The sequence below is a fragment of the Suricata suricatta genome, chromosome 1 (genome assembly GCF_006229205.1).
Source record: "Suricata suricatta isolate VVHF042 chromosome 1, meerkat_22Aug2017_6uvM2_HiC, whole genome shotgun sequence".
In the NCBI taxonomy this organism is placed as follows: domain Eukaryota; kingdom Metazoa; phylum Chordata; class Mammalia; order Carnivora; family Herpestidae; genus Suricata; species Suricata suricatta.
The window spans coordinates 1,335,048-1,348,058 of record NC_043700.1 but is presented as its reverse complement, the minus strand read 5'-3'; the positions used below and the strand labels follow the sequence as shown (position 1 = coordinate 1,348,058).

Genomic DNA, 13,011 nt, shown 5'->3' with positions numbered 1-13,011 from the left:
CACAGGTGTTGGCAGACGCCGGCTCCTCCCCTTTCCTCCCAAATCTCTGAATCTGAGAAGGAATATAAGGCCGGAGGTTTAGAACTGCCAGACATCTTAGAGATCTCTGGCCCCGTTCACTTGGCTTATAGAATAAAACAACGTAGCTAATTGCCGTAATTAATTGAAACATTAAGTGCCCCTAAAGCTTGGAGGCTCTTTCCCTACAAATTTCAATTAATGTAAATCATGGTCATAACACACAGAGACTGTGATGGTTGGGAAGTAAATAATAGTAGGTCAGGCAATATTTTAGCAATATTTTTTTAATGTTTGTTTATTTTTAAGAGAGCAAGAGAGAGAGTGGGCATGTGAGCGGGGGAGGGGTAAAAAGAGAGTGAGACACAGAATCTGAAGCAGGCTCCAGTCTGATTAGCACAGAGCCTGATGGGACTCAAAATCACGAATCATGAGATCATGACCTGAAGTCGGAGGCTTCACTGACTGAGCTACCCAGGCGCCCCTAGCAATACTTATTACTAGCATTTGCTCATTTTGTAGAACTGGCTGAGGTATCTTAAATACTATCTCAAACCTGTCTCCTGCACACTCTGAAGATACTGGAGCCTGAATCAATGAAAAAACATATTTCCTGTCAGAGATGTAAATATCAGAAATATACTATAACGTGTCTATCCCCAGGGTTCTTCTACCCAGACTATTACCTTATTGGTCGTGGTGAACAGACGAGCTGAATTACTTCTAGTGCACCACACAACCCAAAAGTCCCGATACTTGTTACGTTTCCGGATCAAGAAGTCCAGCAATAAGAGGGAAATCGTAGCACGTATAGAATAAACGAAGGATTTGGAGTCCATCTGGGGGATGCTACTTTAGTTCCTGACACTGACAAAATCCTGTGATTTATACAGCCTCTAACCACATAAAAATGTGACTAACAATATCTACACCACAGCTCAGAAGCTTCAAAGGGAGACCTTGGGGCACCAGGGTGTCTCAGTTGGTTAAGTGTCTGACTCCTGATTTCATCTCAGGCCATGATCTCATGGTCGTGGGATCAAGCCCCAAACTGGGCTCTGTGCTGAGTATCAAGCCTGCTTGGGATTCTCCCTCTCCCTCCCCCCCCTCTCTCTCCCCCTCTGCCCCTCCCATGCTCTTTCCTTCTCGAAATAAGTAAATAAACATTTAAAAAGGAGACCTCTATGAAAAGGCAGTGTGATGCCTGGCAAGAGCAGGTGTATTTTTCCCCCAGAAGAAGGAAAACATATTGAATCAACATTTCTAAAAGATGGCTTACAAACTTATTTTCAAAAACTTAAAGACAATCACAACGCTGCTATTGTGTCATATTTCACTCAGAGACTGTCTTTGGGGACCTATGAGGACAATACAGTAGTCCTGTCACGACTAGTAGTACAGGTTGGAGTTCCTCATTTCCATATGGCGATGTTGACACCTTGGCTCAGGGCCACCAGAAAGGGCATGTGGTTGGGACCACAGGGCAATGCGGCCTGGTGGGGGTGGGACTGGGTGAGGCTGGGGTAGGCAGAACTCTGATGTAAGGCTCCAATCCTTCTAGCTTCTTCTAGGGGTCCTCACAGATGTATTGCCATTTTCTAGGAGCCCGGATATAGGAAAGGTTGGGAATTTCCACTGAGATTCCTTCTTTGACCCTTAGTATATTTAGAAAACGTAGGTTTACTTTTTAAACATTGAGAGACTTTTGGGTTTCTTTTCATTATGACTAGGGCTTAACTCCCTGTGGTCTAAGCGTATGATCTACATAATTTGTGTTTTAAAGCCTGTAGATTGGCTTCCTGGCCCAGCATATTGTCTATTTTGGCAAATGCTCCCTTAGCACTTGAAAAGAATGTCTTCCATGTGTATTATGTAATGTTCTATGTGTCAGGTCATATTTGTTACCAATTTTGGTCTACTTTTTCTATCAGGTATTAAGAAAGGTGTATTAAAATCTTTAAACATTCTATTCTATTCAACATTGTCTTGGAGAATCTACCCAGGGCTCTAAGGTAAGAAGAATGAAAGTATGAAGATTGAGGGGAAAAACTTGATCATTGACAGACAATATGATTGTGACCATAGAAAATCCAAAATAATGTGCAAATAAACTATCAGAATTAAGAGTCGAATGCAGAAATTTGAGATGGATCACAGCCTTAAACTGTAAAGTTTCTGGGGGAAATGTAGAAAATATCCCTCTTGGGCTAGGACACAAAAAGAACTTACCATTTACAAGGATTCAGTGGGACTTCATAAACATGTGACATTTATCTCATGTGCATTAAGAAGATGGAAAGGCAATGGGGCGCCTGGGTGGCTCAGTCAGTTGGGCATCCAACTTCGGCTCAGGTCATGATCTCATGGTCCATGAGTTCGAGCACCATGTTGGGCTCAGCGCTGACAACTCAGAGTCTGGAGCCTGTTTCAGATTCTGTCTTCCTCTCTTTTTGCTCCTCCCCTGCTTGAGTTCTGTCTCTGTCTCTCAATAAATAAATAAATTAAATAAATAAATAAATATTAAGAAAAGTTTTAATGAGAAAGAAAATGGAAAGGCAAGCCCCAGCCTGGGAAGTAAAGATCTGCAACACACATACTGGCAAAGCCTTGTCAGTACAGAATTCCTACATATCAGCAATAAAAAGACAATGTGTTCAACATGAATCTTTCACAGGAGATTTACTGAAGGCCAGGAAGAACAGGGACGGGTGCTCAATGGGATCATTTTCAGGAAAATCCAAATTAAAACTGCAATGAGATCCCATCGCACCCGTACAAGGACAGTGAAAATCACCTGACCACAGCAAGGGTCGGTGAGGGCGCTGAGCAGGGTGCACGATCGTGTCCACCAGCTTTTCCAGGGACACATTCGACAGGAGACACATATGCGGAGTCCCAGGCTGTCCCCAGGCCCGGTGCCCCCTCGGCTGCCTCCTAGCCTGCCCCCGGGGTTGCTGACTCTCGGCCATCCCGACCCCCCCCCCATGTGTCTGCAACCAAGCTCAGTCTCCGTGTCCTAGCACCTGTCCCTGCCCCTGCCTAGAGACCTAAAGAGAGACAGCACTGGTTCCTGGGCCTGTGATCTCAACTCAGGGCTGCAGCCACCGTTCTGGGTGGGAGGCAGAGCAGGCTTGGGAAGCAGACTGCCCGGATCAGGTCTCTGCTCTCTCCCGGCCGGGTGGCCTTGGCCTTGTTCTGACACTTCACTAAGCCCCAGAGTTCCCACGTACACAGGCTTGTTCTCGGTCCTCAGCGTGGGAGGCCCTTGGGGGTGAAGATTAAATGTGGGTGTGGGCACAGACCTGCCCACACTGTGCCCAGAGCTAGGAGTTCCAGAGTTTGCTAATGGCTATGTCAGTGGTCAGGGGATGGTCAACGTGGCGTGATGGCAGAGTAGTCAACAAGGGGGGGTCAGAGGCGGTGCCACCCAGCAAGGAGCCCGGTGACGCCTGGGGGCTCGCTGGGGCGATGCCAGGCTCTGAGATGGAGCGTACACGGAGGACATGATGCTGGCTTAGGGGCGCCCCGCGCCCCCGTGCCCCAGCTGTGCTCAGCTAGCCGAAGGCTTGGGCCACCAGTGCTCCTGTGTGTCTGCCTCTTCCCCTGGGGGCAGCTTCATCTGGGCTCCTGACACCAAATACAGGGCCAGACAGACACTGTTCCATGAGCAGGCAATGGGGCACCGGGGCCCTCTGTCCCACGTTCTGTCCACGGCCCCAGCTCATTCCATCCCCTCCAGATCCCTCCTCCCATGCCGGCCTGCCCCCTCCAAGCTGTCCCAGGACACTGCTCCCCACTGTGTTTGAGCCCAACCCCCCACATGCACTCTGATCCTTGCTAGCTATGCCTGGAACGAGGTGGGTGCGCAGGACCTCCTGGGGGACCATCGGGCCCACATGGGCCTCTGGGGGATGCTCCGGGCCGATATGGGGCTGTAGGGGGACTTGGGGCGGCCCTCCTGCCGAGGCACATCCAGATCCCTGAAGACAGAGTCAGAGACGTGGACCACGTGGGAACCAGGCACAGCTCCTTTCCTATCAACTCCTCACTGTGTCTTTAGAAAGTTCTGAAATAAAACAAAAAACAAGCAACTAGGTTAACACACACCTTTTTCCAGAACCGGTGGGGACTGGCTTCTGACCGGCTAGTGGGGGAGGGTGGCCGTGCTCACTTTCCTGATTGTGGTGATGGTTTCACAAGTGGGCACAGACGTCCAAACTCACTAAGTTGTAACTTTGATGACACGCAGTTCATCGTACGTCCGTTATCCCTCAGCGAGAGCCTGGAGCAGCCTGGCCTGTAACCACTAGGGAGCCGCCCTTGGTCTCACACCCAACTGGTGCACCCTCTCTTGACCTCCGTGGCTGTACTCACAGGAGGTGTTGGACAGAACTGGTTTTTGGGTCGGACAGTTATAAATGGTCTCCCACTCGCATGGCGGCCCAGTGGAACCCTGGTGGTTGGTGGGGTGAACACACCTGCTTCAAGACTACAGCGTGATGGCTCGGAATCCGGGTGTCAGGCATCCCTGGCTCCACCTGCTGAGTGCCCCACATAGACAGCAGGACATTGCCGGCCAAGCCCCAAGGTTCTTTCTAGCGGGTGTTTTCTCCTTGAGTCGGTCTTGGGGAACTTTCTGCTGCTTTGGCTCCAGGAAGCTGTCTCAAGGGCATTTGGAGTTTACCAGCCTTTCAAACTGGCATTGCATGTCCACGGCCCATGAACGGTTGCAAACTGCAAACTTTAACTGGAGAAAACATGAGGAGATAGTATCAGATACAAGACGGGCCAATGGACAGGCAGCAAGTCAGCTGGTCTGGTCCTCAGCGAGGCCCTGGGGGAAATTCCCAGCACCTGTGTTTCCCACGGACAGGTCTGCCCTCCTAGCCGCGGAAGACCTAGAACAAATTCTTTTGCCTCGAATCCGTCTGTCCTTCCGTGCACAGATGACCGATAGGGCATGTCTGTAGATGCGTTAACGCGCCCGCATCCCGTCTGCGGAGCTGAGCATGCATGCTGGCCAGTGGAAGACGACCGTCAGCAGAGCAGGAAAAGGGAGATGGTCACGTGGACCGGACGGCGTAGGTAGGAGGCGGCTTCTCTCCACATGCCCCTCTCAGTGCTCACTGACACACGGGTACCTCCTGCCCCGCCCCGCCCCCCCAGCGCCCCCCGGGGGATGGATGGCACGCCAAATGAATGACCTGTGGGGGGAGGGGAGGAGAAGAAAACGGACAAGGAGCGCAGCGCAGGGCAGAGGGGCCTGGCGAAGCTGGGGGGTAACACTGCCCCTCTGTTTCAGATGCATCACTAGAATCTGGTGCGGAGAAGGAAGCATTGTTCCAGGCAGCGAACAGGGAGGGTTTTGTTTCCAGAGAATTTGCAACAACGACTAAGCTGTTTTCTTGCTTTGCTCCCTGTCCAGTGGAAGGAGAGGCGGGGAGGGTTATGGGGCAGCGGACGGCCCCAGGTCCAGACACCTGCAGCACCAGGGGAGGGGCGGGGCGGAGGGCACGGGCCCATCGAAACGCGCCAGGTGGCTCCGGCCTCCTTCCGGGCTGACTAGGAGTCCTGAGGGCCATCCGCAGGGCTGCACCCCTCCTCACGTGGTGGGCATGGACCACACAACCTCTTTCCCTCCCCCACGCTCTCCCCCCGCCCCTCCCCTCCTCCAGACCCAGCCTCTGGCAGAACAGTTCCAAGCTGGAGAGCCTGGAGCTGGGCAGGAATGCTTAAGAAGGGAAAGAAGAAGACTCCTGTGGGTGATCTAGAAGGTTCTTTTCTGTTACAGAGCCCTGGCTCTGCCCACGGCAAGCTGCAGTTCTGGGTGCTGACCGGCATAGGCGTCATCCATGGCTAGCAAGCCGTGCACCGGGGACCAGGCCTGCGCCCCAGAGCGCCCCTCGGCCTGAGGCTGTCCGTTAGTGAGAAGGAGGGCATCCTGCCCCAGCCGCGCGCACTCTACCGATGCCGTGGTCACGCCCGGCCCCCCTGTGTCCGAGGACCTTGCGGGGAGGCACAGGGAGCGTGTGGTCCACCGTGAGCTGGGGCATGGCCGTGGCGGCCGCCGCGGGCGCTGAGAATCCAGGGCCAGGAGGCTGCTGAGCGCAAAGCATCTCCCGGGGACCCCGCGGGGCCAAGCGGGCAGTGCTCACGGCCTGTCCTCCGCGGCCTTGGCCACGCGCCCTCCTGCGACAGGCTTCCCCAGACCTGCCCTCCCCCAGCTGCCCCCCCTCCGGCCGCGTGCGGAGCCCCCAAGAGCACCGGCCCCTGCAGGAGCGCGTTCCCTCCTGAGTGTGCGCCCCGGCCAGCCGCCGACACCCGCGTGGCCCCCGCTTCTAGCAGATTCCAGCGGGGGGCTCTGCCCTGGAGAAACGCGGGGCGGGGTTCCGGGACTGACTGAGGCTCGAGGGATTTCATCTGCAGGCTGCAGGCCGAGGAAACCTGCTGGGGGAGCATATCACACCGCAGTTCAAGTGTTGCGATTATTCCGTAAAAGAGGTATTTCTCTCAGATTTCCAGGATTCGGGTCATGACAGAGCAGAAGGGCCGGTGGTTGATGAGACTTGATCAAACCGTCCCAAAGGAAGTTGATTTGAGCTGCCCGCACAGGCTGCTTGGCCCTCTTCCCACCGGCTTCCGGGGCAGCCCTCCGGCCTGCGGGGCAGAGGACCCCAACCCACCGCCTTCCCCGACGGCCTCCTCTCCCCCCAGAGGGACCCCTGTAGCTGAAGAGGCATCTCCCCAATGATGGGAGGACCCCCTGATTTCCTGTGCGCCTCTCTTCACCGACTTGTGACCCTCCCGCCCTAGTCCAACTTAAAACGAGGTGGGGGCACCCGGCCGGCTCAGTCCATCGAGCATACAACTCGAGTCGTGGGTTCAAGCCCAACACTGGGTGCAGAGATTACTTACAGAAATCTTTAAAAATAATAATAAAAACGAGGTGTTTACCCTCCAGATTGAGAATGCGGTGAGGTCTCCAACACCAGGTGCCGACAAGTCCGTGGAGAAGGCAGGCTCCTCACACGGAGACTGCGGGAGCCCCAGACAGCACGTCCCCTGCGGGGACACTGTCTGCGGTCTCCCTTAGACGTACCGCCCCACCCAGACTTACAGTCCTAGCGTCTGCTCCAGCTAAATAGAAATGCGTGTCCACAAAGGTCTTGTAGAGAAATCATGTTGGAAGCCTCATCCACAGGCCAGCAGGTAAACAAATGTGGTTATATTCATATAGTGGGATGCGACTCGGTAATAAAAAAGAATATTGATAAGTCTCCACGCATTGTGCCAAACGAAAGAGGCCAGACACAGGGGAATGTGCCTCCCCTGGGACACGAGGCCCTGAACAAGGAAAATGGCAGAGGGCGGCAGCCCAGGGCAGCTGGGAGTCAGTGATCCTGGGAGACACGCGGAAATCTGGGGCGAAGGGGGTGTTGTCTGTCCTGGTTGGGGCGCATACATGCGTATGCTTTTCTAAACTCATCTGGCTGTTATATACAAATGGGTACGTTAATTTTATGGCATGTAAATTGTACAAGACAGTTCATTTTTAGGTTGGGTGGATGACAAGGTAAAGAGGTACAACGGGAAGAGAGTTTTACATAAAAAAACACACTGCATTTTTTTTTATTTTTTAACGTTTTATTTATTTATTTTTTCCATAATATTTTATTGTCAAATTGTTTTCCATACAACACCCAGTGCTCTTCCCCTCAAGTGCCCTCCTCCATCACCACCGCCTGTCTTCCCCCCTCCCCCCCACACTGCATTTTAAATTGTCTTTCTTTCCTGCTTTCAGATCTCAAAGCTTATCCTTTGTTCCTCTCTAGTTAAACCTACATCTTTTGGGGCATCAACATTTAATGTAAATTTTAAATAATTTCACAGTCAGTCCTATCATTTTCTATCATTTTTAAAAATATATGTATATTTTTAAACTTTTCAATGAGTCCATTTATTCACATCCAAATAATAGTTCTATAAAAATTAATACGTGTTATTTTCACAACAGAAATAATATATTTTTTACTAAAGAAAATCTCTAACTATATAGTTTTTTTTAAAAAGTTTATTGCCAAGTTGGTTTTCATATAACACCCAGTGCTCTTCCTTGCAAGTACCCCCCCCACGACAATCTAAAATATGTTTTTAAATGTTTCTTTCGAGAGAGAGAGAGAGGCAGAGAGAGAATCCCAAGCAGGTCCCTCACGCTCAGCACAGAGCCCCACTCGGGGCACGAACTCACAAACCGTGAGATCATGACCTGAGCGGAAATCAAGAGTCGGGCGCTTAACGGACCGGGCCCCCAGGCGCCCCTCGTACAGTTATCTTTGGTTTTCCTTCGCGCAGAGAGCTCAGTGGCCGAGGTGCGGTGTGCGAGCCTCAGCGGGTCCTGCGCCCTCGACCCACAAGCCCACACCTGCAGCAACACAGTGGGACCCAGCTTCACGGAACCGTCCAGAGTGGGCTGCCGTGTCCAGGCGCCTCCGCCTCGGGCGGGACTGGCGGCCTGTGTCTGCTCCCAGGGCGTCCCCCTCCCTACCACACCCCAGGCCAAACCTGTCGGTTAACTCGGATCCCTTCTGGATTTTTTTTTTTCAGTTTCCATCGAATTGTTCCCCAGATTATTCCTGCCGGCCTTGTTTAACAAGCAGACTAGTGGGAAGCTTCTGGAGACACAGCCCCACCCTTTCTGGCACTGAGGGTGGGGCCCGCAGAGTTAGATCCAGCCCACAAGTGAGGCATTTCTAGAAAGGCTATGACTCAGCGTATGGTCATGGTATTGTGTTAATCCCTTTCCTCTTTCACTCCCAAGTAGTACTTAGGACGCTGTGTTGGGGAAGATGAGGAAAGGTAACAATGAAGTAAGTCCAAAACATACAATTTTCTAAAATCTCCTAAACATGTCTGAAAAGACGTTCTTAATTGAGATAAGAGGCCAAGTAAATCGTATTCCTGAGAAGCACCATCCTGTGGTACGAAAATGTGCATTTGGCTGCAAAGAGGCATGTCTTCATCTCGGCTTCAGCTGGTGGGAGGCCTGGATCCAATGTTTCGCTCCCCAGGTCTGAGTCCCCACCCCGTCTACAGGTGTATTTCTATTAAGAAACAGAATATATCAGTATCCCCACTTGTGACCCGTTTTCCCTCCCAAGTGGGCACTGGAATATCCTAATCTTGTATTTCTAATTCCTTTGCTTTCGTTTATTGCCTTTAAAAAAAATCTTTAAATATTTATTTATTGGTGAGGGAGAGAGAGACACAGTGTGAGCGGGGGAGGGGCAGAGAGAGAGAGGGAGACACAGACTCTGAAGACAGGCTCCAGGCTCCAAGCTGTCAGCACAGAGCCCGACACCGGGCTGGAACTCACAGAGCTGTGAGATCATGACCTGAGCCAAAGTCCCACGCCCAACCGACTGAGCCCTCAGGCGCCTCATCTTTAGTTTATTGCCTTTCGGCTCTCTCTCAGCCCCCCTGTACTGCTTAGATTGGCACGCTCTGGTACTGCACACAAACATACATTTTTCTGAGCCCTTCTTATTCCACATGCAGTGCACTCAGTTTCACTACTTTGAAAAAATTAACTTATGAACACAACTTTGATGACCTCCACCTGACGGGCGTTCTGGGCAGGATCATGGGTCCGCAACGGCCCCCCCCCCCCCACCAACCGTCACGTCTCCTTGACTTCACACACAAGTCTCTCTTCCCTCCCAGAATGGGCATCCAGGACCGGGACACTGTGTCCCAGGGGGTCACACGTCTTCAAGGTCACCAGGTGATGCCAATTCCTTTGTAAATAGATGCACCAACAGAAACTTCTGGGGAATTCTTATTATTAGTGGGATTTGGATTTTATGAGATGTCTTTCCTGCAGTTATCGAGTGAGCATATGGTTTTTCTAGTGGGGATTCAAAAGTGATAGATTTTCGGGGCGCCTGGGTGGCTGAGTCGGTTAAGTGTCTGACTCTCGACTTTGGCTCAGGTCATGATCTCATGATCCCTGATTTCAAGCCCCATGTTGGGCTCTGTGCTGGTGGTGTGGAGCCTGCTTGGGATTCTCTCCCTCACTCCCTCTCTGCCCCTCCCCTACTTGTGTGCTCTCTCTCAAAAATAAATAAACAAACTTGAAAAAGAGTAATAGATCTTCTAAATTTTAACAATCCTGGCTTCCTTGGATATACTGTCCTTTTAAAGGATTGCTAGATTCATTTGCCTGTTTTAAGGACTTTTAAAAAATCTAAGTTCAGGAGATTGTAATTTCCTTTCTCATATTGTTCTTATCAAGTCTAAATTTGATAAACATGAAATATGTGGATTCTGTCTACTCTCTGGGAGAGTTTAAAACTCGAATTCTCAGGGCACCTGGGTGGCTCAGTTAAGCGTCCGGCTTCGACTCAGGTCATGATCTCACCGTTTGTGGGTTCGAGCCCCGCGTCGGGCTCTGTGCTGACAGCTAGTTCAGAGCCTGGAGCCTGTCTTCGAATTCTGTGTCTCCCCCTCTCTCTGACCCTCCCCTGCTTACATTGTCTCTCTCTCTCTCTCAAAAACATATAAAACATTAAAATTTTTTTTAAAAACTTGAATTCTCTCTTCCTTGAATTTCTGGTAGAACCAGTCCACAAAATTGGCACAAGCTTTATTTTCTTGCTGAGAAACTTTTACTTACTCAACTTTTCAAATGACGTTTGGACTTGCAAATTTTCTTCAGTCAGTATTGGCAAGTTAGATTTTTTTTTAGTAATTTATCCATTGGTTCTAAGATTTCCAAGTTCTTACCGTAGACCTACTTAGGATGCGATCCTGTCAGTGTTTTAGCCTCTGCCACGTGCACAGGTGTAATTTCCTGTGGAACTACTGCTTTAACTGCATTTCACACTTTTTAAAACAAATTTTGTAAGGTTTATTTGTGAGAAACAGAGACAGAGCATGAATGGAAGAAAGGCAGAGAGAGAGGGAGACACAGAATCCAAAGCAGGCTCCAGACTCTGAGCACAGAGCTTGACACGGGGCTCAAAATCATGAATCAAGAAATCATGACCTGAGCTGAATTCAGACACTTGTCTGACTGAGCCCCCCAGGCGCCCCTGTTTTAGTTTGTTTTTAAGAGAGTGCTCACGCAAGACTGGGAGGGGCAGAGGGAGAGAGACAGAATCGCTAGCAGGCCCTGAGCTGTCAGGGCAGAACCAACTCAGGGCTCCATCCCAGGATCCGTGAGATCCTGATCTGAGCCAAAATCAAGAGTCAGATGCTCAACCGACTGAGACCCAGGCCGCACCCAGGCCGCACGTTCTCACACCACCTCCTGGCCCTGCACCCCTATTCTCCTGCAGACACAGCCCTCCAGGCCTGGCGGACAACACTCAGAAAGCGGTCCTGCTCCAGGGAGGTGTGGAGGCGCCCCGCCCGCAGGCACACCCACAGAAGCCTGGCTCAGCCACCGCCTGGCGGGAAGCCAGCCCAGGGCACCCCTGCAGTGCCTGGTTCCGATGCCCAGGGGGCAGCACACTCCAGGGAGCGCCCGGACACCCACAGGAAGCCACTCACTGCTTCAAGACCAGAAAACAGAGCTGAACTCCCTACTACACAATAACCAGAGTCCCAGAAACTCAGAATTATCCACATGATAAAGAGTTCAGTTTCTGGAGCAGGGATGCATTGGGAGGACGAGAAACATGCATGTTTGTAAATAGTAATTATCTTTATTCTAAAGCGGATCAATGACTTCCTCTTTATAGGAAAAGAGAAATTGTGGTTCCAAACAAACACTTCATCATTCGCCCCAAGAATTGAATGGGGTCTGGTTTACTCCAGCCTCTAAGCCCCCACCTGGAGGGCCCTCCCGCGCAATCCTGACAGCCCCTTTCCACTGTCCCCGGGGGGCCCTGGGCACCCTGCTTAATTTTGTGGGGGCTGTTCGAGGTCCTTTACCTGCATGGTCTATCCTGGGGACAGGCGGCACCCGGCTGAAGTTAGGGGCGGGGGTAGGGGTGCTGCTCAGGGTCCAGCACCGGCCCTGTGGGTGCCCAAGGGCGCAGGGGACACCCCTCTGCAGTTGGGAAGGTTGATTGTGGTCCTTTCCCTGGGTTGTGTGTGCCAGGGGACACCAGCAGCTCGCTCCAGCAGGGGGCTGCGTGCGGTCCTCCGGGACCTCCACACGTCCCGCGCCGCAAATCCTCAGGGGGGCGGGCCACCCGGAGTTCACGGATCGGTGGGCGTTCAAGGACCCCGGCCTCCACCCCGGGCCTCAGTGAGCACGCCGCCTCTGCTCCTGGGTCCCCATCGTCTCTCTTCCCCACGGACCCCAGCCACACCTCCAGCCCGCGCTCGCCACGGAACTCGGACCCCGCCCCCCTCCGCCTGGGAACCCCAGGCTCCCCGCCCCAGCCCCCGGGCGCGGAGCCGCACTCACCCGGCAGGTGCCGGGACCACCCCTGGATCCGGGAGCCCCTCCCGCAGCCCCGCGCCCGCAAGCTCATTATGAGCTCCGTATCCGCCCCGAGGGCGGCCCGCCCATCTCCAGGCAGCGATTGGCCGGCCCTGCGGGTGCCGGGTGCCCATTGGCTCCCCGCTCTCGCTGCGGCCCGCCTCTGCGCCAGCGCCGCCTACTGGCGACAGGCTCCGCCAGCAACTACCTGCGCGTCTAGACGCCCGGCTGCGCACGCGCGGGCGGGGGAACGCGCCAAGGTCCCCTCTCTCCCCGATCCCCCGACGCGACACCTGTTCTTCCTGAAGACCCTTTACCTGCGCAAATCTGGACGGCGGTCGTGAGCAGGACCCCACCCAACACACACACCGCCCTTTCCCTCGGACCCTCGTGGCTGGGAGGGGGCCATGAGCAGAAACCCCACCCCCCACTCAGACACCCGGCCCTTCCTGAGGACCTTTAGACTGTGCACCCGGCCCCACACACCGGTCCTTCCCCAAGGACCCATTGACTGCTCACACGTGGGCGGGGGCAGGACCCCTGGGCCGCAGACCCCCCCCCCC

At 52.9% G+C, this 13,011-nt stretch overlaps 1 long non-coding RNA gene across 1 annotated transcript; it reads right to left on the bottom strand.

Moving 5' to 3' along the window:
* Positions 1-8,952: 8,952 nt before the first annotated feature.
* On the bottom strand, positions 8,953-12,349 carry LOC115287342. The gene is made up of 2 exons (XR_003906441.1): positions 11,953-12,349; positions 8,953-9,119 (listed from the first exon to the last, which is right to left on the bottom strand). It is a non-coding gene; the product is annotated as an uncharacterized LOC115287342 (long non-coding RNA).
* Between the last annotated feature and the right edge of the window lie 662 nt (positions 12,350-13,011).